General features: G+C 44.0%; 1 long non-coding RNA gene and 2 pseudogenes across 2 annotated transcripts in view; all 3 read right to left on the reverse strand.

The window, feature by feature from the left end:
• Window positions 1-26,301, reverse strand: part of LOC136170984 (uncharacterized) — a 473,556-nt gene that overhangs the window by 299,023 nt on the left and 148,232 nt on the right. The window lies entirely within an intron of this gene.
• On the reverse strand, window positions 3,299-5,056 carry LOC136171060 (centrosomal protein of 126 kDa-like; annotated as a pseudogene).
• Window positions 5,059-5,554, reverse strand: LOC136170485 (centrosomal protein of 126 kDa-like; annotated as a pseudogene).

The raw sequence follows: 26,301 nt of genomic DNA on the forward strand, positions 1-26,301 counted from the left end.
GCTGTCTCTAAAGGATGGACCATCTAGCGAGGAGACAAACTGACCCCTGGCAATCACAGTCAGATTGGTTAAGGACAAAGGGGGTGTGGTGGGGCGGTGGGAACGGGGGTGGGACCTGCCTGCTTCCATTGGTTTCCCACCCCCCACTTCCCTGGCCTTCTCCTTCTCAGTATCCTCCCCTGTATTGGGCTTTCTTGGACCAGACACAACAGAAGTGATCATTCAGTTACTCAATATTCAGTGGAATAGTCATGTAAAAATAAATATAAATAAACATAAAATCCATCCAGAGAGGTAATATTTTAGATGAGGTTAGTGTCAGAGAAGATCCTTGGGCTCTGGGTAAAGGTCCCCCTGAAACTCTGGCCCTGGAAAGAGGGAGAAGAAGATGACACCTTTGGTGAATGTGACCTAAGCCTGGTTTGTGTTTAACCAGCTCATTGATTGGATCATTTGTCTTATCACATTTTCTCAGCCCATTCTGCATCGTCGAGGTCCTCACAGGGCTCACACGCTTGAGAACTCATTAAAGTGTGGTTAAAGACTTGAGGGGCCCTGGGTGAGGCAGAAAATGACGCGGGCAGAGCAGGGGATAGAGAAAGGCACGGTGGACCAGGTGAGGTCTGAGCTGGGTCTCCAAGGGTGAGTGATCAGTTAGCTAGGGCCTGGCTCTGAGCAGGACTCAAATACACGATGAATGACTAAATGAATGAAAGTGGAAATCTTCCCGAGGGAGCAAGAGTGCCAGCTCTTCCATAACTGAGTCCAAGCTTGTACTGCTCACCTCACGACAGGCCAATTAATTGAGAGATGAGTTGTTGGGGCAAGGAACAGCAGCTTTATTCCGAAACCTGGCACTCTTGCCCCTAGGACCCATCTTACCTGAGTTAGAATTCAGGCTTCTTTCATATTTATACTAAAAGGTGGGGGGGGAGGGGGAGGAAAGTCAAATATTTCTTCGTTCAATCAGCCTCCAGAGGGGATGTGTTCATTTCTGCCTCCCTGCTGTGACTCACAGGAGAGTCTGCTCAGGAGGTTTCCTGTGAACTGAACAAAGTTATTTTAGCTTGTTTGCCATTACCTGGGATGCAGGTTTCCCAGAGATGGAACTTTATGTATAAGCTTTTAGGCAATATTCCTTTAGCTGCTGCCTCATAGTAGGTAGACTATGAAGGGTCCTTGTCTATGACACATTCAGGCCAAAACTCGGAACTGCAGGCACACGGGGGCAGTGGGGGGAGGCCCTGCGGGGCGCCCACTCCACCCCTCACAGTCTTGCTGACTAAGCAGCCTGTGTCTTTACTCCCCGGGGCACCTGTCTGTGCTCTTCTCTTGGACAGGGCTGTCAGAAGCAACAGTCAGCCATGCTCCTCCCTGATCAGGCCCGAGGACACCAGCTGCCTCACCTGAAAGGGGTCAGGCTCTCAGTCATGTTTGAAGCTTTGCAATCCCATGGACTACAGCCCGCCAGGCTCCTCTGTCCATGGGTTTCCCCAGGCAAGGATACTGGAGTGGGTTGTCTTTTCCTTCTCCAGGGGATCCTCTCGACTGAGAGATCAAACCCAGGTCTCCTACATTACAGGCATATTCTTTACCATTTGAGCTACCAGAGACATGCATAAGAAACTGCTACCTCCCAAAACTGGGATCAGAAGCCTCGGTGTATGGTTCAGGCTCTACGAGGCATTTCATATCTTCCTAGTATCACCTTTCATCTCCCTGAGAAACTGTCATGTCTCAGGACACCTCTAACCAATACTCTGCTTTTGGTGGAATCTAGTGCTCAGAGGTTAATATTTTCAGCCCAGAGAGACACAGCCTATGCTTTAGACATGAGAAACCCTCCCATCTAGCCCCAGTCCATCCAAATCTCTCCGGTTCCCCAGATCTCACAGCCAGCAGACAGTCCCTGAGTCTGCTCAGCAGACAAGCTCCCACAGTGTCTGACGTTGAGGCTCCTCCCGCCCCCGTGTCCCCTCGGCCCTGCACGATGAGCTCACTGTCCTGGGAATGGAGGGACCCCCCTGCGCTTCTTCTGGGGCTGCTGTTGGGCCTTCTTCCTCCTTCAACCAGAGCAGGGAGCTGGGCCCGTCCACGCCCGGGAGTGGGGGGGTGGGGGGTAGGAGGGGACGAGCGGTCAGTCCCTCTGTCTCCCGTGGCCCTGAGGGAAGAGGCGCTGGGGGCGAAGGGCGGACAGGACTTGGCCTGCTCAGCAGTCAGGACTCAGGGCGCATTCGGGGCAGGCTGAACCTACTGGGGAATGTTGATGGTGACAAGCTCTTTCCATCTCTGTAGGAGCTACTCCAGCTCACCAAGCTCTCTCAAAACTAGCACCCATATACAAACAGCCTTCATCTGGCCACAGGGGGCGGGCTGAGTATTTTCCATGAAACTCCTCTCTAACCTCTGGGAAACATTCCGACAGGGTCTCTGATGATGCAACAGATGTCCGGTTCGGTTAAGAATCAACAAGGACACGCTGTTTGGCACATGGATCTCCATGCTATGTAGCAACCCTGATGGGAGGGGAGTTTGGGGGAGAAAGGACACATGCATGTGAATGGTTGAATTGTTCCCTTTGGTGTTCACTTGAAACTATCACAGCACTGTTTGCTAAAGTGCTATACCTCAAATAAAAACAAAAGTTAGAAAGACAACAACACATGACCAAACACTCAGGAAAAGAAGACACTGGATTATTTGGACATTGGCTTCAAAAGTACATTTTGGTAACAGAGAAAACCACAGTGTTTTAAAATCCTAGCTTATGATTTAAATCTATGATATTTAGATGACTGATCAATTGTTTAATACAGGCACTGATAAAAATACAAGCTAAAGGCTAACCGGTTTTAATATCACTTTCTCTTTTCATAAATTTTTCATTATAGACTAAAGCTGGGGCACATGATATCTGTTTATGTGTCTCCCTCCCTCCATCTCCCTCTTGCTGTAGTTTTAAGATTTATGTCACTAGTTAGTTCACTCTGGCTCTCTTGCAACACACACCTTCATTCTGTAAGAGAAGTGATAACACTCGCTTGCACTAGTGTAAGTGAGCAGGTGACACACGGTGATGGAAGGAAGGAGACTGGCAGGAGACCCGGCCTGGCCTCAGCCTGGGGGCTTTACCCAGACACTTGCTCCCTAGTTCCCTGCTGACCTGTAACAGGGGCCTGGAAAAGCCTGTGAGGAACCCTGGCGAAGAACCTTCATGCACGTGTCACCATTTACATCGTGAGCACGGAGTTCTCAAAGATCTTCAGATTGCTGATTTTTTCTGATTTCTTTAGTTTTTTTAATTTTTACAACTTCTAATATCTAATTGAGATGGAGGAGGAGGATGAGGTACAATTAATTTACTCTGAGCTTGTAAAAACATGCTGGCTTTGCTCACAGACTGTGGTAGAATAACAGTGCCTTTTCTGTTCATACATACAAAGCCTGACTGGACTTTAGCAGATCTTGTTCTTCTAACGACTTTGGCTTCACTCCTTTGTGGGTTAGTTTTCTGAGTTTTGGAACCAGCACTCTTTGCAGGGGATATAGTTTCCTCCTCTGTGGAGTCTGGCCAGGCTTGTTTAGCAGTGCTATAATCTGAAGGTATACAACAGTTCAAAGGCACATGGTCTATTCCAGATCCTCCTAAAGCAGTGACACTTTCAGAGAGAAAATCGCCCTTGGTCTCTTTTTTATTAGCAGAATCCACAGCAGAAGCAGGAATACTAGGCATGTTGCTGGCAGCACCACTTTTAGATCAAATGTGGAATGGTTGAGACCACTGTTGAGATACTCTTTTTCTACTCTTCAGCAAATGATTATCTTCAGCATTTTCCCTTGTATTGCCAGTTTCATCAAACCATCTCAGTTTTTTAATAGTTTTTGGAGTTTCTGCACTTTTCCCTTTTTCTTTTGTTAATTCAATACTATCTCTGATAACTGCTGCTTTTTGATTTCCTAACTTAAAGCCTTGGTTTGTAACCAGTGCTTTAAAATAATCATGCTCGTATTTAGATTCTTTCTTTAAAATACTTTTTAAGAAATCTCACACTATACTTCTCACAAATATTGTATTTCATTTTCTTGTGCTGACTGACTAAGTCACAATTAGAAATTATATTAGACAATGATTTTGATGCTTCAGATATTTTCTGGTTTTTGTCTTTTTGAATCAGAGTTGTGAAGTATATAGGTGGCTTGAAAATTATCTGAAAATAAAGACAACTCTTACTAATTACAATTAAAACATTTTGTCTTTTCATTTTTAATGTCTTTCATTTCCCCTAACTTATCAGAACACTGCACTGGGTCAATTTCTTATATGTGTATACTGCTGTTCGGTAAAGGCCTAGCTGATTGTGTATTCAACGGCAAAACTAAAGGTGTTGCCAAAGGTACAAATGAAGTAGGAACTGAAGTAGTTCTATTTTCTTGAGTCATTTCAGAATATTTCTTTTGGTCTGAAATTATTGTGACTTCCTGTGTTAGAGAATCTGGAGTGGCCGAGGCTTTCCTGAATTTAAATTTTGGGCTCTCCGAAACTAATGGTCTCTCTCTTTTGAATGCTCCAGAAGAGTCAGTTGTCCTTATAACACTAGTTTCAGATGTGTTTTTGCTTTTTTTATCTTGTACAAATATAGATGGACTATATAGAATGGCTACTGAATTATTAGCAGTATTTATGGCTCTTTCCACAGTTCTACTCAGAGTAGATGGATTTTGTTCTTTACTATTAAAACATTTACTTGAGTCGAGGAGAACATTAGGTTTACTAAAAATATCTGAGAAAATAATTGGATCATCTATATTTACAAGCCAATTATTTATGTGTTGAATTTTAGAGATTGACAGTTTATCTTCATCAAAGCAGCTTAGATTAGTTGGTTGCAGATTTGCTGATTTGAGGGAAATAGAATTCTGCCTGCTGGACTGATGTGGAACACTCCTTACTAAGTGTTAAATATATTTCTTCACGTTCCCCAGCCTCAAGACTGTCTATACTTGAGAGGGTTTCAGAATTTATTATCTGATTAACTTCATCACGAAATTTCTCCAGTTTATTATTGGTCTGTGGGAAGAGGGAGGGTTTACTTCTGATTTTAGGTTGGATTCCTGAATTTGTTTGAGGGCATCTTCTAATGGAAGAACTGGTCTTTGAAGAACTGTCCTCTTCCGCTGTGAAAAAGGAATATGGGCACGCTGGAATTTTTCAGTAACTTCTTCCACCTTCTGTTTTCCTTGTTGAAGTTATCTGTTCTCTGATTTGGTGTTCTCTTTCTTCTTGTTCTTTTCGTCTTTCTTCAAAAGCTTTTTTTCTCTGGTTTGACTCCACAAAATATTTACGTGCTCGATTTCGACATATTTTTTGTTGCTGCAGTAATATTTGGCGCTCTTCTAAATTTTTCTCAAAATTAATTTTCATATCTAGGTAGGCGCCAGGTCGGTGACGCCCGCCGCTCAAGCGAGGGCTGAGGGGGGCCTTGACGTGGGCGTCCGAGGATTCAGTGCCCAGTCCCGCGGCCGCGCTCCGGGCTCCCGGCCTCCTGGTCAGCATCCTGCACCTCAGCGCCGCCTCCCGCTAGCCCCGAGGACCCCCTCAAGGAGGCTCCCGCCGTCTCCTCCGGCCCTCACAGCACTCCGTCTCTCAGCCTCGCGTCACTGCGGCGGGAAAGCTGGCCGCCGCAGCTGCGGTTCCCGCATGGCGGCGCTCTCGGCTGTGGTGTCGACAGCAGCTGCCGCAGCGGCGACCCTGCCTGGAAACGGCTGAGGAGGCGACGCCGCCGCCATGTTCACAAGCACTGATTCCCTTAGTCTTCGCTAGTCTTCTCACCAGGGGTGTCGTCAACCAAATCAGCCTATATATTATTAACATTAACATATATGATTGGCTTATAGATATTATTATAATAAAATAATAGTACATCACATTTAATATTTACTTGCATTATATATACATATGTTTATATAGCATTATATTAAAATAAATTGAATTAATAAATATAAATAAACTAGCACAACAATATGAGAATATATTACTCCTCAGAGGCAGGCCTCTCCCTTTGGTATGGTCAGCTCTTCCTACTGACCATATTTTCTTTGCCAGAAAGCAATGAGGACTGAGGCCAGAGTGAACGTGAGGGGAAGGCAGGCAGAGCAGACGCGTCCTGAAATCACAGGGGAGACACAGCTGAATCACTCAGGTGACAGGAGTGTGCTCCCGAGACCCACCTGCCCTGCGGGCTCAGTGAGGGCAGCGGGTGCGGCCCCTCACCCGGCCCCTCGGCCCCTCCTGGGGAGGCCGAGCAGGAGGAAGCCTCCTCCAGGGGTCTCCCCTCGGCTCCTCCCCGGGCCCTCTCATCCTCCCCAGCCTCTGCTGCAGCCTTTGTCCTTTGCTGCCAGCAGGCCCGTTCACTGCTCTCCTACCGGCTCTATTCCCTTCCTTCCTGAATCTCTGGGCTGCTACCGGCCAGGCTGGAGACGCAGGCATCACAAGACCTCCCTCCAGCCAGTGAGCTGTGTTGCCCCGCCCTCCTCCTTGAGAGCGGGGTTAATGGGGTGCCTGGGGTTCATTACTGAGGTTTCCCTTGCTCTCAGATTCCTCCCTTGCAGATGCTGAGATGTGCAGGGCAACCAAAGATATTTCTGCATTTCCCTGAATGTGGATGCTAGATGAACCTGGTTTGCTTAGAGCAGAATCATATTGTTCTAAACAAAGATTCTTATATTCCCCCAAACAGGAAATGGTGACACCTCAAAGTCATACTGTCACACGACAAAAGCAAGTTGTAAAACAACACACGTTATTTGTCTAACTGAACTAAAAAGTGATACTATATTATCTGTGCAAATATATATATATATATATACATTTATATATATTTGAAAATGCTTTTTAAAAATCTGGAGGAATATATACAAATGATCCACAGGCACCTTCATAGGGATGAAAGAGAACTTTTACTTTTACTCTAAATTATCCAGTTTTTTTTGTGTGTACTTTTAATTCAGAATGAACTTGAACAACAGTGTATATTGTTTGTATTAAATAAACACATTACATATGATTGTACAGAACTAGCTTATCATAAAAACTGAACCAATGTATTTCAGAGTCAAACAAATGATAAGCTATGTGGAAGAGACTAAATATTTGCCGAAGGGTTAAAGACAGAATGAGCACACGAGCAGCCGAATCAATGAAAGGCGGGCTGCACACTGCTGTCTCCTCCAGTCACTAGAACACCCCTTGAACACTTGCTGGGCTTAAGTCAGCCTGGAAATCAGTTACCTGTCCAAGGCAAGTCAGAATTTATGCCAGGCCCATAGGAAAGACATGTTTTAACTAATTTGGCTGCCAATACCTCTGAGGGGAAGGATATGTACACTTTATTCTCAAAACTTATTTTGGTCTGTCCTATAATGGATTATTTCATTAAAAACAAAACACTCAAACCAACATTGAAAGCCACCATTGTGGTGTACCTTAAAGCATTTGCTATTTTAGAGATTTCTCTTTTTCTGTCATCTCTTAAACACATGCAAAATAAATACAGTGGAGTCCCCAGCAGGAACTGCTACTCAGGGAGCTCTGGGCCTCAGTCCTTACCAGGAGTTAAAGTGGCAAATAGCATTTTTGCTCCAGAATTCTAAAGACATTTTGGTGTTGGATAATCTGGACCTGTGGAAATCACATGAGAGCCTGATACTGTTTCTTACAACTGCCATAGTTCAATGATTTTCAATATCTTACTTTCTGTAAGCAAATATTGAGAATGCTCAGGAGAGAGCATAAATATAATGACATAACTCATTATAAATAGCATATAAGTAGAAAGTGTAGTTAGATATGAGTCTAATTTACCTTAAAATCCTAGTTCCTGTGGATATCAGTTCATAAGGCTCAGACTACATTCTTCGGGCATTTCTACGGAGTGGACAGTAGGGGGCACTTTCAGCCTGCTTAAAAAACAGTTCACCGGCTTTGGCTTGTTTGCTTGCTTTTTAACTGTTTTATCACCATTGCACAGAAAACAAAGTAATTTAGTACATAAGTGTATGAAGTCCAGATCAATGTCTTGGGAGCAATTTCAGAACACAAAGCCATTTAACTGAATCTGTAGGAAGCGTTTACAAATAACCACAGAAAAGACTTTACCTTTCTGCAGATCCAAACTGCAAAAAGAAAGTGAAAGTCATCAGTCATGTCTGACTCTTTGTGACCCTTGGACTGTAACCCCGTCAGACTCCTCTGCCCATGGAATTCTCCAGGCAAGAATGCTGGAGTGAGTTGCCATCCCCTTCTCTAGGTGTCCGGTGCCGCCCGGGTGTGTCCAAACTGTGACAAGGTCACGGGACGAGAGAGGAACCAGCAAGGCAGCTCTTTCTCACATGGGGCTGCCCCGGGGGCCCAATATGTCCCCTCAGGAGCCGCCAGTATGAGAAGGGAATCTGCAAGCAGCTCTTCCCCTCGAGGTTGTCCCGGGGGCCCCGTATGTCCCTTTCTTCCTTCTGTCTTACTGTTGTTGGGCTTTCTATTAATTTTTGGAAATATAATATATAGTAATAAGGCCTCCATGAAAAGGTCCAAGCCTTTTCTGGAAATGCTCATGATTGCTCTGGCTCAGGACATGACCATGAACATCAAGTCAGCAAAGAAAAGACCAGAGGTATAGTTTGGCTGCTTGCTTAAATGATTATAATGTTCTAGAATAGAAAAGAGTAGAGGCATTTAGATTTAGAAGTAGATATACTGCATCACTTTAGTTGCTCCTTGCTTGAGAGGGTTTTCATTATTGCTATTTCCTTGCTGCTATTTGTTCATTGTTTCCCTTTCTTTAAACAACTTGATATAATGGGTATTTTTGTAGAGTTAGAAAATGGGGTACATATATTTCAATAGAAGATTTACATTAACCAGCTTCACTGCCATTTTCTCACTATTAATAGAGGTGTTTTGCTGCTTTAGATGTGTTTTTGCTGTTTAATAGTTAATCATTGTAAATTGAGATTTTGTGGTTTCAGGTAAAGAAAAAAATCAGGTTTTTCTCATGGTACTATTCTCAGAAATGTCAAACATGTTACTGTGAGTCTTCCCATGTATTGTTTTATTGTCTAAAGAATTTATACTGTGCCTGAGATTTGTAGGACATTGTTCTTGTTAGAGTGAAAATGTTAGGCCATGGAGGCAAGAAGACTATATATGGGGCATTTAAAAATAAACCCTGTAATCGGAAACATGCTAGATGAATGCATAGGGGAAAACACGGGAAAGAGAAATATTGACAGATGCATGAAACTATATCTGATGTAATATGTGGTGACTTAAGGGGGAGGTAACGTTCATTCTATACAAACTGAGCTATCCAAAAAAAAAAAAAAAAAAAAAAAACTACCTCTTCTACCCAACCTTCTGTGTGTTTGTGTTCTTCCTCGCCAATGCCACTCATCCCTTGGGTATTCCTGGGGCTGCAGGGGTTGGACCTCGGCATCTAGGGAAACTCCCCAACGCAAATTATCCACTAATAAAAAGCTTTTGGTGTTTGTGTCACAAATGCTCTTTGCTACTTTAATTTCTGGTCATGACAGAATCTCAGGTCGACCTAGGCCCTGTCCTAAACTAGTTTGTGTCCTGTAACCCTGATCAGACACATAGACTTTATAAAGTTTGGTTTTTCTTGTTTGGAAACAATTTGACCCAGCTCACAAGTGAAAAGCAAACTACTAGACCGTAAAATGTTCCAGTAGAGTACAATCAAATGCTGCTGATTCTAGGTACTTCATAGGATGTTTTTAAGCCTTGTCAGCCACCAGATTATCTTGATTCTGAAAGCTGGGTTTACTAGGGTCTGGTAGCAATGGAAGTGTGATGAAATCACTGCAGCAGTGTTCTGCTCCAATGCACAGGATCTGGACAGACTAGGAACAATGATAAAATATTCTGAAGTGGTGAATCCAGGGCATTTAATCTTATCTGAACAAAAGCTTGTGCACCGAGGCATTTTATGCATCACTTCAGGGCGGACAAAGGCTCCGTGAGCTCTCCAAATCCCTCAAGTTAAGAGCTCCTGGCCTGGAAGTGTAAGAAACCAAAGGCAGCCCTTCCATCTTCCCATTCCGACCTCTGGTCCCATCACAGCCTCAGCCCTGAGAGGGACGGTGGACACTCAGCACGCTGTCCCAGCCGCACGGATGCCAGACGAGTTACAGGCGCAGCCCTGCCCAACGGCCTGCTGCTTCCTGCCTGGTGCCGGGCGTTGTGAGAAGGTCCCAAGGAGATCTAGGAAAAGCAAAGGGGAGTCCAACTCAGCCGAGCGGACCGGAAGCACGAGGGAGCTAAAGAGACAGGAAGCACGAGTCAGGTCAAGGAACGACCCACTTCCGGCTGTGCTGATAACGGACGTGGCCGAGCTTCCTGCTCTCTGCGCGTGCGTCTCTGCGTCTGCAGGCACTTCCGGTTTGCCTCACCGTGAGAGGCGACTGCTTGTCAGAAGGCAGATCTTTTCTGTCATCAATAAACTGTTTTTTCCTTGCTGTCAGCCCTGTAATCTGGCACTATATGCCCCTTGTTCTATTGGCTGCTAACATTTTCTGTAAAAGGAGATCTACCTGTGAAGAGTTCAAAAATCCAGTGGTCTGTGAAGTCCCACCACCAATCCACTCTCCAGAGTTGTGTTTGAATCAGGTAAAAATGTTCATTACAGACTTAGGATTGAACATACCAATGTGAGAACATGAATGAATTTAGAACTTTGAGAAAGTCTAATTGTAAAGGTATTTGTTTATCTTTAAAGCCCAATGAGAAAATTTTACTCTTGCTTATCTTGTCTAAGGAATAAACATGGACAGATACTGAAAAAAAGCTACAAAATTTGAGGCTTTGAAGAATGGAATTGAAAGAGAATGGGTCTCATGAAGAGTAACTGCTTTGGGATGCAGAAGCTGAGACGAGAAACAAATTGATTCAAGAAAAGATCTTATTATTAGAGCTGAGGTCATCTGCCATTTTGTCAAACTTACTTTTCTGCATGCCAGATCACCTTATACAGACTTGTACAGACACACAATGCAACTACCATTTCCACTGATACACAGAGGGGTGCCCTGGCCACCGATTCAGACTGCCTTGTGGGGATTCAAGATGCTCAGGACTCTGTCCTATGTGTCCTGGGGAAGTGATTCCCATGAGGTCCAACCGCTCAGCCTAGCTTTACTCTGTTTTCAAACAACTCTTTGAATCCCCGAGGACAGCGCTCCTCTCTCTCACCACATAAAATGTCCCCCCATGTGTCACTGCTCCTCATCAACATGGCTGCTGGTTTTATAATCAGTCTTAAGATATGGTCACATGATTCTAATATTTTTTATTGTGCTGAAGTCAGTCAAGTGTTTTATATCTTACTAGCATATTAATATGTCAGATTCAGAGGAATAATTCAAGTATGAAGTCAAATGATTATCCTATCCATATGAAATATATAAATATAGTCTCTGGGCGATGGTGAAGGACAGGGAAGCCTGGTGTGCTGCAGTCCATGGGGTCAGGATGAGTTGGACATGACTGAGTGAGTGAGCAATGATAAAATATTATCTCAGTTCATAATGAATGTACAGTGCATAGGGGAAAGTGGGAGAAAAGTATTTTAAATATTAGATCGAGCTTAGCTAATAAAATTAGCAGTGGTAAATGTTGTTTGAGGGAAATACATAATGAATTATGAATTAGGACATTTTCCTCTTATGTGAAAGGAAAAAATCAAAGGTCACAGAACAGTCTCATGAGTAGACATATTTATTTATCTATATACTGTTCATTTTCTGTCAGCCTACTTCCATGTTACGAGTCTGTGGGGTTTCCATGACGGCTCATGGTAAAGAATCCTGCCAATGCAGGAGACATGAGTTCAATTCCTAGTCCAGGAGGATCCCGCGTGCGTCAGAGGAACTAAGCCCTTTCACCACAACCATTGAGCCTGTGCTCTAGAGCCTGGAGTCCACAGCTGCTGAGCCCACGCTCTGCCACTACTGCAGCCCATGACGGGAGAAGCCGCTGCGAGGAGAAGGCCGTGCACCGCACCCAGGCAGTGCGCCCCGCTCACCGCAACCACAGCGAAGCCCGTGCAGCAGCAAGGACCCAGCACAGCCCCACCCAAGGAAAGAGCCTGTGCAAGAACAGCCGAAGCCCACTCCGTGCTGTCCCTCCCCGCCCCGTGGCCTGAGCAGTGGGGGCTGCAGGCCAGCCCTCGGGGGCACTGCGGAGTGGGCAGCGAGCCCGCCTGCCCGCCTGTGGACTAGGCCCCCACCTCAGATGGAGCCGCGCTGCACCCAGGTGCTGACGTCACCCATTCACCGTGACGTCCTCCTTGGTCAGAGCCTGCTCACTGCCGCCTGCCTTTCCCTTTTAATCTCTTCAGAGTGTGCAGACGTGGCGATCAGACACGACCTCCCAAGAGTGTTCACAGGAAACAGTGCCGCGCTCGGGCAGAACTGCCCGGGTGAGCACCCGCCATCAGACCCACCGACTGAGCCCCTTTATGCCGGGAATGGGTCGTCTCCAGAATGCAGAGGAGAGTCTGTGTCACACAGGCCGATGGTGAGACGTTCACAGGAGTCTTGGCTCCTGGACGCTGCCTGGGGCTGGCTAGTGGAGGCTCCAGGAGTGAAGCGGCCGACCACAGGAGCGGCGGCAGCAAACCGCCGCACAGCTCGCTGGCGAGGGTTCCTGGAGGACGCAACGGTGACAGAGCTGGGGTTTCAATGACAAGAACATTTAAAGACATAAATGGTAGTATACTGTGCACAATGTTTTCTTATATCTTGCTTATATTCAGCTGACAATATATTGGGGAAAACTCTCTCTTGGGACACTGTTTTCTGCAAATCTGTCCACTGAATGGATGAGGTACTATAACACACTTTACTGGTCCACATTGGAATAAACGCTAATATTCAATTACATCTTGACATCACAAAAAACAATGTAATGCATAACCTTAGCCTATGTTATTCCACTGCAGGAAAATGTATAAATCTCTAGTGCATTGAATAATGTCCAACGTTCATGTGGGACTGAGAGTCCTCACTAGCCAGAGTGAAGAAACCTCCTTGAATATGCGGAGCATTCAACCAACGCACAAAAAATGCATGTATTAGAGCTGAAACCAAAAAAAAAAAAAAAAAAAAGAAACAAAAGAAAGAAAAAGAAAGAGGGAGAGAGAGATATGAAACTAATCACAAGCCTTAAAGGGCACAAAGACTTGTACTAACAAGTCTTAGCAATAATCCTGAAAAGTGTTTGTTATGCAAGTAACCATTACCTACCAGGAAAAAAATAAATTAACACTTTCAGAAAACATATAAATAAAACAAAACAAAAGGATTTCTTTCACCCAGGAAACTTAAAGACATTTAGGGGTCCTGTGTCAGACAGCAGGTCTGATGTACATTTCATATTATCTCATACCCACTCATAAAAAATGAATGTAAACCCCTTTATATACTCTTCAAATATTTTAGAATATTCAAGAAATTGACTACTTTTTGTAAAATTTGAATTGTCAAGACCATTATTTAAAGTAACTAAAGCAAAAGAAAAATAAGCAAGGAAGGCTATAAAGTAAAAATTTTCGAGAATTACTTCTGAAAATCATGTAAAAGCTGTGCAAGCAAAGAACAACTGGCTACAAAAGTACCACATAGTTTTAGAGAATCAAGAATAGAAGAACAGAAGACATCTGTATTTTGTGAATATAATTTAACCCTGCTGTCAGAACTTGACATAAGTGACAGAAAACAATAGCACACACCAATTTTACCTACTATTCTTGGCTTCAACATCCTAATCTGTTAAATACTAATAAATGATAATGAACATTTACAGAGAAATTCTCCATCTCTAAAAACCTTAGGTTTACTCACAATTTTTGTTCTTTTAAAGTAAGTCAAGTTGTATATTCTAAGAAGTGCTTGCTCCAGAAGATGTGGAATATACATACAATGGAAAACTACTCAGCCATGAAAGTGAATGAAATAATGCCATTCGCAGTAACATGGATGAACATGGTGATTTCATATTAAGCTAAGTAAGTCAGATAGAAAAAGAAAAACATCATCTGATATCACATATGTGGAATATTGAAAAATGATACAAATGAACTTATTTACAAGACAGAAGTAGAGTCTCAGACATAGAAAACAAGCTTATGGTTACCAAAGAGGATCACGGGGGATGTGGGGAGAGGTAAACTAGGAGTTTGGGATCAATATGCACACACTACTGTATATAAGCTAGGTGGACAACAAAGACCTACTGTATAGTGTAGGGAACTATACTCAATATATTGCAATGATCTATAATGGGAAAGAATCTGAAAGAATATATAGTCTCTCAAAGAGTCATGTCCAACTCTTTGGGACTCCAGGGTCTGTAGCCTGCCAGGCTTCTCTCAAAGGAGGTGTCACAAAGAGCTGGACTCAGCAGAGGGACTAACATTACATTCCTACTACTATGCTCGTTCTTAGCCAACTGGAGAAAGACATGAACGCGTTATCAGTGCCGCATTAAGTTTTGCTCTAAGATGCCTGCCCTATAGGGAACAATTTGAACATATTCTGAATTTCAGTTCTGCTTACAAGTCACTTTGTGAGAACAAACAGCTGGTGGATGGAGGCACGGTTGACCCAGAGGATCCTAACCAGGCAGGAAAACAGAAACACACTTAACACACAATAAAACAGTAAACTGACCGAGGACATGGCAGCCAGTCATACTCCTTCGTTCTCCACTTGTCCACACGTAATTGTCTACAGTCTGCTGTGATTCTTGGCTACTGTAAAATAGAGTGCATTAATAGGAAATTTGAGACATAATAAGGCAAACAGATAAGGAGAGAACTGTCATTGAAAAGAGAGTCGATGGCTTACAGCTCCCAAGATGAGGGACAGGCCAAGCCATTGGCCACACGGGAAAGGACCGGCTTGTCTGGAGAGGGAGGGAGGGGGATTCAGTACAGGGCCCTTTACTGTGACTCCTCAGGAGGCAACAGTGAGCTGGGTGTGCAGGGTCAGGACTGACTAGTGTGTGTGGTGCTAGCAGCCATCCTTGGTGTCTGGCTCTGGTGACAAGGGAAGGGGGACTGTGGCCCGGAGCGCAGCTAAAATGTCACCTCCTCAGAGACACGCCTGTAGTGCTGGAAGGCAAACATAATGTCCAAGACGGGGGAGCAAGCAAACATACCTGGCACACACCAAGAAGGAAACAAAGAGTCATCCTCCTCCAGGAGGGAAATCTCTTTATACCTTAAGTTATAGTGAATTTTGAGATCTTAAATTAGAAAGATGACTCAGGAAGTCAACTAGTGTAATTAAATGGAAAAAGAGAATGAAAACAAGCACAAATAAAATAAAATAAAATGAACAGAAAATTTAAAAAAATGAAATAGCAAAAAAAAAAAAGAGAGAGAGAAGAAGAAGAAGAAAGAAAGCTAAAGACAACTAAGATTGAAAAGGCGCTGAAGAAATGCGTCCAAAATTGGAGGGAGCCTATGGCTTTCTGAAGGAGCTCGCTTTGGACCATGACTAAAGACCCTGAATGGAGAAACGCATATGTGCCACACTCACGGAATCTATTGGTGCTAGGACCCTGAACACTAACAGAGTGGCTAGTGAGAAACCCCAGAAATTGGAGTGGACCTCAGTCGAGAGCAAAGTGGAAGAAGGAGGGGAGGGGTTTTCCTCAGGCAGGGGTTTGGGGTGGGGAGACCCCTCAAGGGGAGAGGGTAGGTGGGTAGACATACGTTTCCACAAGAGTGTTAGGATCTGAAGGGTGAGCCCATGGAATTCCTCCCCAGCCCGCATGTGTGTGCTGAACTTGGAAGCCCTGCAGTGACTCTCTAGCAGGCAAGGCTGGAAGGCCAAAGGCCCCCCCGACTCATTTGCATCCTGAGCCCTTTGGTCCAGGGCCAGATGGGAAGTGCTTGCGGGGCTTCCTCAAGGGGAATTCTCCGAGAAAAGTGTTCGTGATGGGATGTTGGCAGTGGGAGTGAACACGCCCTCGGAGGCCTCACCCAATGAGGAGTTTTCGCGTGCCGGGGTGGGGCTGTGGGAAAGCTATCAAAGGGCCGAGGGGACGGGACCCAGGCCCTTTTTCGGAGAAGCAAGGTGTGATGCACCAAGAGTTCCGGCGAGGAGCGAGTTCCTCTCTGCGGTGTGGCTGGTGCAGCCTCCTGGAAAGAGGCGGGGCCTGCAGTGTGCCCGGGGCCACGCTGTTCACCTGGATCGTGCTGAGCGGCCGAGGTCTCGAGGGCTGCCTCTGCGGGGAAGTTCCTGGAGAGGATGGGGTGCGTGACCGGGTCTGAGCACGGTCCGAGGTCCTCGCACCTCTGCGGAGCTGGGAGAGTCCTCTCTGGATGGGACTTTGGGTGTGGGTTTGCCTTTCTTTCCCCGTCTGCATTCTTTGGCCGCACCGCTGGCCTCTGGTGAGTGACGCGGCAGGGAGACGCCTCCCAGTCTGCCCACAGCCAGCCGAGCAAGGAGACGATCTCCTGAGCCCTTCGGGGGCCGGGAGGAGCGGGTGCAGGTCCGTGAATTGTGTCCTTCCGGCCGGTCAGGCTCTCGAAAACGCCCCAAATGTCGAGCAGGGTCTGGGGAGAAGATAGGCGACCAGGCTCTATGGGTGGAATGTCCTTGGGAGGCATAGTGCTACTTGGGAAAGGGACTTCCGGCAGGAATGACGCGGGGATATGCTCGTCACCGGCGGGACGCTCGTGCGCAGAGTTGCCTGGGGCTCCATTTCCGGTGCAAGGAGTCTGCTGCAGAACCTCCAAGTGCCAAACGGGAGAAGCGATTCACCGTGCCCCCAGCACCACCGCCAGCACCACCGGCACAAACACGACGGCCGAGGGGAGAAAGGCAACCCGTCGAGTCCCAAAGAAACTTCTCCACCAGCATGGCACAGGTGCCTAAGTGGAGATGGCTCATGCAACTGTCCATTTCTGAAAGCAAAGGTCCTCCCCGCACTGAGGAAAGACTCAAGCCTGCCCTAGATTGTGAGAGCAAGACAACTCGACATCCGACTCTGCCCATCCTATCTATCCGTCAGTTGTCTCGTCCCGCTTGGCCCCGGACAAACGCTGCTGGACGCGATGAGACGTGGCCGGCCTCCGAAGTGTCTGGGGCGGTGGGGAAACTGTCCTCTCCTAGCTGCTTTCCCGCCTGCCTCGTGATCCCGCGACCTGGTGGAGGGGCCCCCAGGACCCTTATCAATCCCCTCTTGCATTTTCTTTCCTTCTCTTGGTTGCCGGCTTCAAACCCAAAACCCTCCATCAAACGGTGGACCTGGAATTTGCGATTTAGTATCTCACACCTAGAGGGCCAACTGTGCCTCCTGAATGTGCTAGTCGGCTTGGCAAGGAACAGAGAACTTTCCGATGGCTTCTTCTCCCCGCACGGTTACCTACAAGGCACCGTGCCCTCCCACACGCAGAGAGGAAAAAGAATGATGAGCAGTATCTTCCCCCAAGAACATGAACAAGCGTGCCCTGGACGAGGAAGTCGAGCCACCCACAGGCCGCCCTCATTATCACCACCAATCTTCCCCCACCCCATGGCCTCAAATGGACTTACTGCTTGCCCGATCCACACCCTCTGGAGAAGGAGAAGGAGAAGGGGGTGAAAAAGGAGAAGAATGGTGATTGGAATGTGTGGCAGAGGGAATGGGAAGGTCGCCTGATGCTGGGGCAAATCCGAGCAAAAGAGAGACAAATGCTGGCTGATCTGGCTTCTCTGTGCCATGGGAAGGAGGCAAAAGGACAGCAAGGTAGTGAGCACGTGCCTCATAAAGCACAAAGCGGTAGCGTCCTGGGATGGGACGGGGCAGCGGGAGGTGGGAGGGGTGCAAGAGGCTAAGGACGAAAGCGGGGTCAGGGCCGTCTTTTCCTAATTAGGATCAATGGAGTCAACACGTCAGCTATGGGAAATCCGTGGACTGTGGGACGCCCATAGGGCTGGAAGGCAAGCATAATGTCCAGGATGGGAGAGCAGACAGACATACATGTCACATACCAAGAAAGAAACAAGCTGTCATCCTCCTCCAGGAGGGACATGTGTTTATACCTTAAGGTACAGTGCGTTTTGAGCCCCTAAATTGGAAAGATGACTGTGGAAGTCAACTAGTGTAAATAAAATAGAAAAAGAGAAAGAAAACAAGCAAAAATAAAGAAAGAAAGAAAATGAACAGAAAAGACAAAATAAAATATTAAAAATGAACGAAGAAGAAGACAAAAAAGAAAAGATGAAAAAGAAGAGAGAAAGAAAAAGACAACTAAGATTGAAAAGAAGCTGAGTTAAATGAATCCAAAGTTGCAGCGAGCCTATGCCTTTCTGAAGGAGCTCGCTTTGGACCATGACCGACGGCCCTGAAATGAGAAAAGCATATGTGCCACACTCGCAGCATCTTTTGTTGCTGGAACCCTGAACGCTAGAAACATGGCTAGTGAGAAAACATAGAAATTTGAGTGGAACTCAGTCGCAGAGCTACATTGACTCAAGTGTTTATGTATGATGTAATCAAATCCCTTGTGGTTATACAGGGGAGGAAACAAGTAAATTCGACGCATTTAGGTCTGATAGAGTGTGTGAAGAACTATAGATGGATGTTCTTAAAATTTTACAGGAGACAGTGACCAAAACTCTCACCCCAAGAAAGTATTGATTGTCAGAGGAGGTCCTACAAAGAACTGAGAAAAGACCAGAAGTGAAAGGCAATGGAGAAAAGCAAAGATATACCCATCTGAATGCAGAGTTCCAAAGAATAGAATGGAGAGATAAGAGAATCTTAAGTGAACAATGCAAAGAAATAGAGGAAAGCAATAAGATGGGAAAGAGTAGTGATCTCGATGAACAGATTGGAGATATGCACAGTGTGATAGTTGCCAAGCTAAATTTTATTTGGGGCAAAATGAGGAGTGCAGCCCAGCAGACACTACCTCAGATACCTCTGAGAGACTGCTCCAAAGAGGCAGTGGGGGAAGGTCACTATATATGACTTTGGTGAAGGGGAGTTCAGTGCAATCAAGCACTTATTTTACAAAAGGATTTCTGCTGGTCATGAGGAGTTGATGTCACCTTAAGGGATTTAGTGATTTTCTAGATATGAAGAAATGTAAGAATTAGGATCAAGAAATCAGTTCCTGAAAATATCTGACTCTCTAAAAGACCTGTTCCACCAGTTTCCCTGGAGCTCAGAGTGCTTTGTTCTCCACCCCGAATTTCCCTCAGCGGATGCTGAAGGCCGTCCACTTCAGCAGCACAGTGTTCAATCTCCACCGAAGTAGCTGGCAAATTCCCTGTTGTAGTTCTGCTGCTGCTGCTAAGTCACTTCAGTCGTGTCTGACTCTGTGGGACCCCAGAGACGGCAGCCCACCAGGCTCCTCTGTCCCTGTGATTCTCCAGACAAGAACACTGGAGTCGGTTGCCATTTCTTTCTCCAATGCATGCAGGCATGCTAAGTCGCTTCAGTTGTGTCCAACTCTGTGCGACCCCATAGACGGCAGCCCGCTAGGCTGCTCTATCCAAGGATTTCTCTAGGCACGAATATTGGAGTGGGTTGCCACTTCCTTCTACCCTGTTGTAGTTCAGCCTCTGGCAAATGCTCTTCACAAGTGCCAATTTGTAGTTGGCATAGTTATCACATGGAAGTAGTAGAGAAAATGTTGAAAAAGTAAAACAGAGATGCATTAAAACGCACTGTTAGGTTTCTCAACCATAAATTGGCACTTGCAATGGTCACTTGCCATCTACCACTACAAGGGTTAAATAAAGTGCTGCTGTAGCTGCTGATTTTCTATACCCACTGAATGGAGCTCAGGGTGGAGAGCAGAAATGAAACCCTTTGTGCTGTGGGAAAAACAGGTGGAGCAAGTCTTCAGAGAGATATTTTCAGGAGTCCAGTTTATAAGGCCAACTCTAGTGTCTCCTCATCTCTAGAAAACTGCTAAAATCCTTCATGGTGATTCGTTTCCTAGAAGGGGAAGTAAGATCCTACTTCAAGACTAAGACTGTGCCCCCAGTGCAGGGGGCCCAGGTTCCATCCCTGGTTAGGGAATTAGATCCCACTTGCCACAACTAAAACATCCCATGTGCCATAGATAAGTCTTGGCACAACCAAGTCAATAAATAAATAAAAAGACTGCTATTCCTTCCAGAACAAAAACACAGAATCCTGGCCCCAAACAGCTGAGATGCATATCAAAGGAATGATTTCAGTGAGCCCAGACTCTTGTATCTTCCCATACATAGGAAAATGCTAAATTCATTCACCTGAGATATCTGGTTTTCTTTTAATTAAGAATAATCTTTGATGTTCTGACTACTTGCCCTTTGTTGCAAAACTTCTATATAACCTGGCTCCTCTCTCACCTCACAGCAATTCCCTTAGGTTTTCTTGAGGTGCTGCCTCCCTGTCTTGAAGTCCTAAAAATTCCTGCTAAATAAAACATAACTCTAAACTTTTAGGTTGTGCATAATTTTTAAGCAAGGACTTCACTGTCTTTAAAGGAATAAAATATTTGTAATATTTGTAATATATACTTCTTAGGGGGCTTCTGTGGTGGCTCAGAGAGTAAAAAATCCACCTGCCAATGCAAGAGATTCAGGTTTGATCCTTGGGTCTGTTCGGGGAAGCACACTGACTGAAACCACCCACCCTGGCCAGGCACCATAGTAACCATTTGCATGAGTTGTTTTATGACAGGAGGCCCTGGTAAGGAACACAGAACTAATAAGCCACCAGCAACCGGAAGAGTGCGGGAAAGGTCAAAGGAGACACCACGTGTCCGACCACCTCCCAGAATCCTCCTCTCTGACATCCATCTTGGCTGAGCAATGCGTGCACCGCCAGGAAGGACTCTGAGTCAGATGATTGGCTAAAGACAACCCGGAAACGAATCCCATCACCATAAAACCGAGACTGAGAGCCACGCAGCAGAGCAGTTCTCCCGGGTTCCCTCACCGCCTGCTCTCCGCCCGGGCGCCCTTTCCCAATATGATCTCTTCCTTCGTCAGCACATGTGTCTCCTCGGACAATTCAGTTCCGAGTGTTAGACAAGAGCCCACTTTCGGGTCCTGGAAGGGGTCCCCCTTCCTGCAACAGGTGAGGAAGATCCGCTGGAGAAGGAAATGACAACCCACTAGAGGATTCTTGCCTGGGAAATCTCATGGACAGAGGATCCTGGTGGGCTTCAGTCCACGGGGTCGCAAAGAGCCAGACTCAACTAAGTGACTTTCAACAGCATCTGCAACAGCGACATCTGCTTAGACTTGCTTATGTCTTATCTGTCACATCTATCCATGGAGGATGCTTTATGTAGACCTGAGAAAATGTGTATTCTGGTTTCGTTGGATGGAATGTTCTATATATGTCTCTTAATTCAATTTGGTCTAAAGTTTGGTTTAATTCCAACACGTCATTCTTGGTTTTCTGTTTGGATGATCTATCCATTGCTAAGAGTGAGATGTTGAAAACCCTTACATTTTTGTAATGTTGTCTATTTTTTTTTTTTTCATATAGATCTGTTATTATTTGCTTAAAATACTTAGGTGATCCAATGTTGTTTTATATATTTGCATATGTATACATGTGTGTGTGTGTGCACGTGTGCATGTATACTTTTTGATGTATTAACTCCTTTGTCATATAATGGCCTCCTTTGATGTTTGTTATTGTTTTTTCTTAAAGTCTATTTTGTCTGATGTAAGAATTACTATGCCCCCTTTCTTTCTGCTTTTATTCCTGTGAAATACCTTCATCTATTCCCTCACTTTGAACCTTTGTATCCCTAAAGCTGAAGTGAGTTTTTTGTAGATAGCATATAGTTGTTTTTTTTTTTTTTAAATCATCTACGTCTTTTTATTGGTGAACCCACTCTATTTGCATTTAGACTGGATATTGATATGTAAGAACTGACTCCTGCCATCTGAATGATTGCTTTCTGGTTGCTTTTTGTCTCCATTGATTCCTTTTCCCTTTGTTTCTGCCTACTTTTGTAAATTGGAGGCTTTTCATCATGATATTGTTTCCCTTTCTATATTTCTTGCATCTACTCTAGACTTTTACTGTGGTTTCCATGAAGCTTACATTAAAATTTTATACGTAAAACAGTTTGTCTTGTGCTGATTGCAGCCTCTCTTTATTAGCCAATAAAGTTGCTCCACCATTTAACTCTTCCTCTGTGATGTTCTGATGTCACAGTTCTCTCTTCTATGCTGTGTGTTTGTTAATAAGGTATCTTAGCTGTAGTTACTTTTAATCATCTTTTCCTTGAACCTTTATACTTGAAGTTGTTAATGTACCGTTGTTCTAAGTAATTAGAATTAACTAAATCTGACTATATATTTCTACCTTACCTAGTATGTTATATACTCTTGTGTGTGTTTAGGTGTTACCTTGCATCTTTTTCATTCTGCTTGAACTTCTACAGCATTCTTTGCAAGGCATGTCTGGTGGTAGTGAACTCCCTCAGCTTTTCGTTAAGAAAGCCTTTGTTTTCCCATCATATCTGAAGGATCAGTTTGGTGAATAGAGTTTTCCTGGCTGGCAATTTTTATTGCTCTGCCTTCTGAATATTTCATTTTACTGTCTCCTGGCATGTAGTTTTCTTCTGAGAAATCCACTAATATCCTCTTGGGGTTTCCTGTGTCAGTTACAGTCATCCCTTTAAGTAAATCAGACATTCCTATTTTAGATAGGAAAATTTAATCAGTATTTTGTAACAACAGTAAGGAAATTGTCATGGTTTGGGCGCCGGTTGGAAAAGAATTTCCTGACTGAGACAGAATGAGAGGGAAATAAAGTTTATTACAGTGGGAGACACCATTGGAACTGCGGGCCAGCTCAAGAGAGAACCGTCTTTGAACAGGGGTCCTTAGTCCAATTTTATACCGAAGGTACAAGGAGCAGGATGGGGTCTGCCGGTCATTTGCTGATTGGATGAGGCACATCTCCTGAGGGAAGGGGGAGGGCGGAGAGTAAGGCAAAGACCTTCTCCCTATGGGGTAGGAGGGGAGACAGGTTATAGTGCTCAGGAGGACCTGGAATCTGTTAATAGTTTCAACATGGGGGAGGGAAGGATGATAAGGGGCTGGTTTCCATTCCTGCATTCCGTTCCTCCTTGGTTTTATCTGCTCTTCCGTCCTTGGGTCACTACTTTCGTCCCTCTCTTTAATTTTAGGGCCAATTCTTTGGCCCCTTTTGATACCCTGCTCACGTCTAACTATCTAACTATTTCCCTTCTCAGGCATTTGGGAACCCAGTCTCAGGGGAAAGGGGGCGATGACCACTCTTACTTCTTCAGGCTGTACAGGGGCATCGTGCCTTTATGGAGGGAGATGAGAGTCCAGTCCATGGAATGATAAGGCAGCTTGTTTCCGCATTGTCTGGGTGTTGGCCAGGAATACTTTTGTCAAACTATCACTTGGAGATTTGTTGTATTCTAGAAGAAAAAATTTAACAAGAAAGTTAAAGATACATGGCCCAAAGATTAAGAGAAGTAGAAAGCTCCCGAGGAGCTAGCCAGGAGAACCAGGACTAGACATTGGCTCATGACATTAGTATTTCTCTAGGTACAAGAAGATGCAAGAAGTTGGGCTCATAAAAATCTTTACCTGAAAACATCTGACTCTCCGAAGGCCGGTTCCTCTGGGTTTTTCCCAGAGCACAGAGTGCCTTATTTCTTATCTCTATCCTGAACTCCTTTCAAGGGGAGTTGAAGGTCAGCAGTTTGCAGTGGTCATGATGAAATCTTTGTAGATGCAGCTGGCAAGTGCCAACTTCCAGTCAGCAGGGTCCCTTCACAGCCACATATTTGACCATGCTTTGGGGGCATTTCATGGCCTTTGTGTCCCAGGTCTAAAGAAGATTTCATTGACAGGCTACTCTGTGCTGTTACTAGACCAGACCTTGCAAGCAGCAAGTCTCTGGACCATACCTGTCTTACCAGCCTCTTGGCCCAGGAGAATATTCCCTCTTGTTGCTTCTCCCCATATCTAGAATTACATTACTATAGTCATTGATCTCATATGGAACTGCATGTCAGCATTTTATCACAGGTCAGTCACACATTTAGTAATATAAGAAACAATCTTCTGAAACAAGCAACATGGAAAATAATATAGCTAGCAGTTATTAGTAAGGTCACAAGCCAGAATTTAAGTTAAGACATTTCATTAGGTAGAGTCCAGTATACCCCAGGTCATCTGACCTTGTTAAATGATTATAGTCAGGTGTCAATCTTCTGGTTGTACATCGTGGAGGATCTGACCCTTATCCAAAGATTAGTTACTGAGATAAGCTTTCGAAACAAACTTACAGTGCCCTTTTTTATAACTTAATTAATTAAATCTTTTAGCAATATAACATAACAACAAAGAACTATCTCAGAAGTGAGTCGTAGTAAACACAGACCTTAACTAACAAAACTGGAATTTAATATTAAGTGAAATATAATTTTTTTTTGTCATTGTGAGGGCATTAACCCTGTAGCCAGGGAAGGCTTTAACCCATCAAATAAAAATGAGGTTTGTCAGGGAGCCAGGAAAAGCCAAGCGGCTGCCTTGGGTTTCCCATAGCCCTGACTCTTTGATTTACAGCTACTGTTCCTGCATTTTTAATTCCCCATTTTAGGAGTAGATTGTTGTCATGTTTTAAGGACATCAGAGTAGCAAAAGTCTAACAGTGAGGGGTTATTTTTTTGTGGAAGCAGAATGAGCTTTTACATATTCCATAATCTTAAATAATGCTTATTTACTTTACCAAAGTAACAAAAGATATTTAAAAAATGTATAAATCACTTAAAGACAAAGAAATTCATAATCTGTCTTTGAAAACCTCATTCTAAGAAAACTTCATTCTCTTAACATAGAGAGTAGACTAAATTCCAGTCTGGTGCAAGCTAACCAGATAACTAACAAATGTGTTTATTGGTTAATCTTAGAAGTCTTATCCATAAATCTTGAAGTAGCAGTATTCTTGCAAAGGCATCAGAATGAGACCATAGAAGGTATGTTTAAGACCGGATTAAATTGCAATTGACAAAGTAGCCTGGTCATTGCTGTGATGTGTAACACTTTAATATGACAACTAGAATTATAACTGACAACATTTTACCAGGGCATATCAGATTTTCATGAATTTCACATAATTTCTAGGATATCTATATTAGTAGCATCAACCAAACAATATAAACTGAGAAGATTCATCACTCCTCCAACAGTACTTCCCAGGTAATTTAACATGTCAAATGAACTCAGGTAGTTTAATCTCTCTCTTTGGGTTGTCTCAGGGGCGCCCTGAAGCATCCCAAAGTTAGCTAGAAGTCAAATGATTTAGGAAATGTATTCAATAAATATCAAACGGGTTTATAACACTCAGTCAGATAGGATCATATAAGTCACTATGAAACAATAGTTACTCACTTAGCCAAAGTTAACAAAATATTTCCAAGGTAAACATAGATCACTTCAGAGATAAAGAAACTTAAAATCCATTATCAAAGGCAGTTCAACATCTCAAGAAAACTTGTATTTATGCACAAAACTCTTCCCTTTGTGTCCACTTTCCTTAAAACCTTCTCATCACATTCTGTATCCATTACTTTGTTCTCCCATCCTGAAACAGCCACCTGTAAGTCAGACCTACTTCCTTCTCCCTTCATAAAATATGACTTCATTACTCATATCTTCTTTACTGGAAACACATCCTACTTTCCTTAAGCAACCAAGAACTGACCTTTATATTAGCATTCTATAGATGGGTAAACAAAATTACCAGTGATAATTTCTAAAGAAAATTCTAGAGAACATTTCAGGATGGCATCAAACATTATTCATTAATAGTCCAAAATCTCTAGTTTCTCTCTAAGAGGAAGTTAGTGTTCAGTAATGAATGTTGCGGAATCTTATTTTATTTGGAAATGACCTAGCTATTCAATAAACTTATGTCACTTAGTTTAGCACACCCCTAGAAATTCAACTTACTCCAATCTTCAGACTATTTTAGACAGACATTTCTAAAATATAATTATTGTTAATAGTTTATCTAAAAGTTTATATCTCTCATTTACATTTTTTAGGAGTTTGGTTTTGTTTTTCTTTTTCTAGAGGTACTTTCCTTGTTGACAAACTTGTAACAGATATAACAATATTTAACTTATAATAAACCAAGGCACAATGAAAATATTATGCTTAATGTTAATGACTCTTAGACATGTCTATATTAGATTGGCAAGCAAACATTAATATTAGATATTTAAT

This window comes from Muntiacus reevesi, chromosome 6 (assembly GCF_963930625.1).
Source record: "Muntiacus reevesi chromosome 6, mMunRee1.1, whole genome shotgun sequence".
Taxonomy (NCBI): Eukaryota; Metazoa; Chordata; class Mammalia; order Artiodactyla; family Cervidae; genus Muntiacus; species Muntiacus reevesi.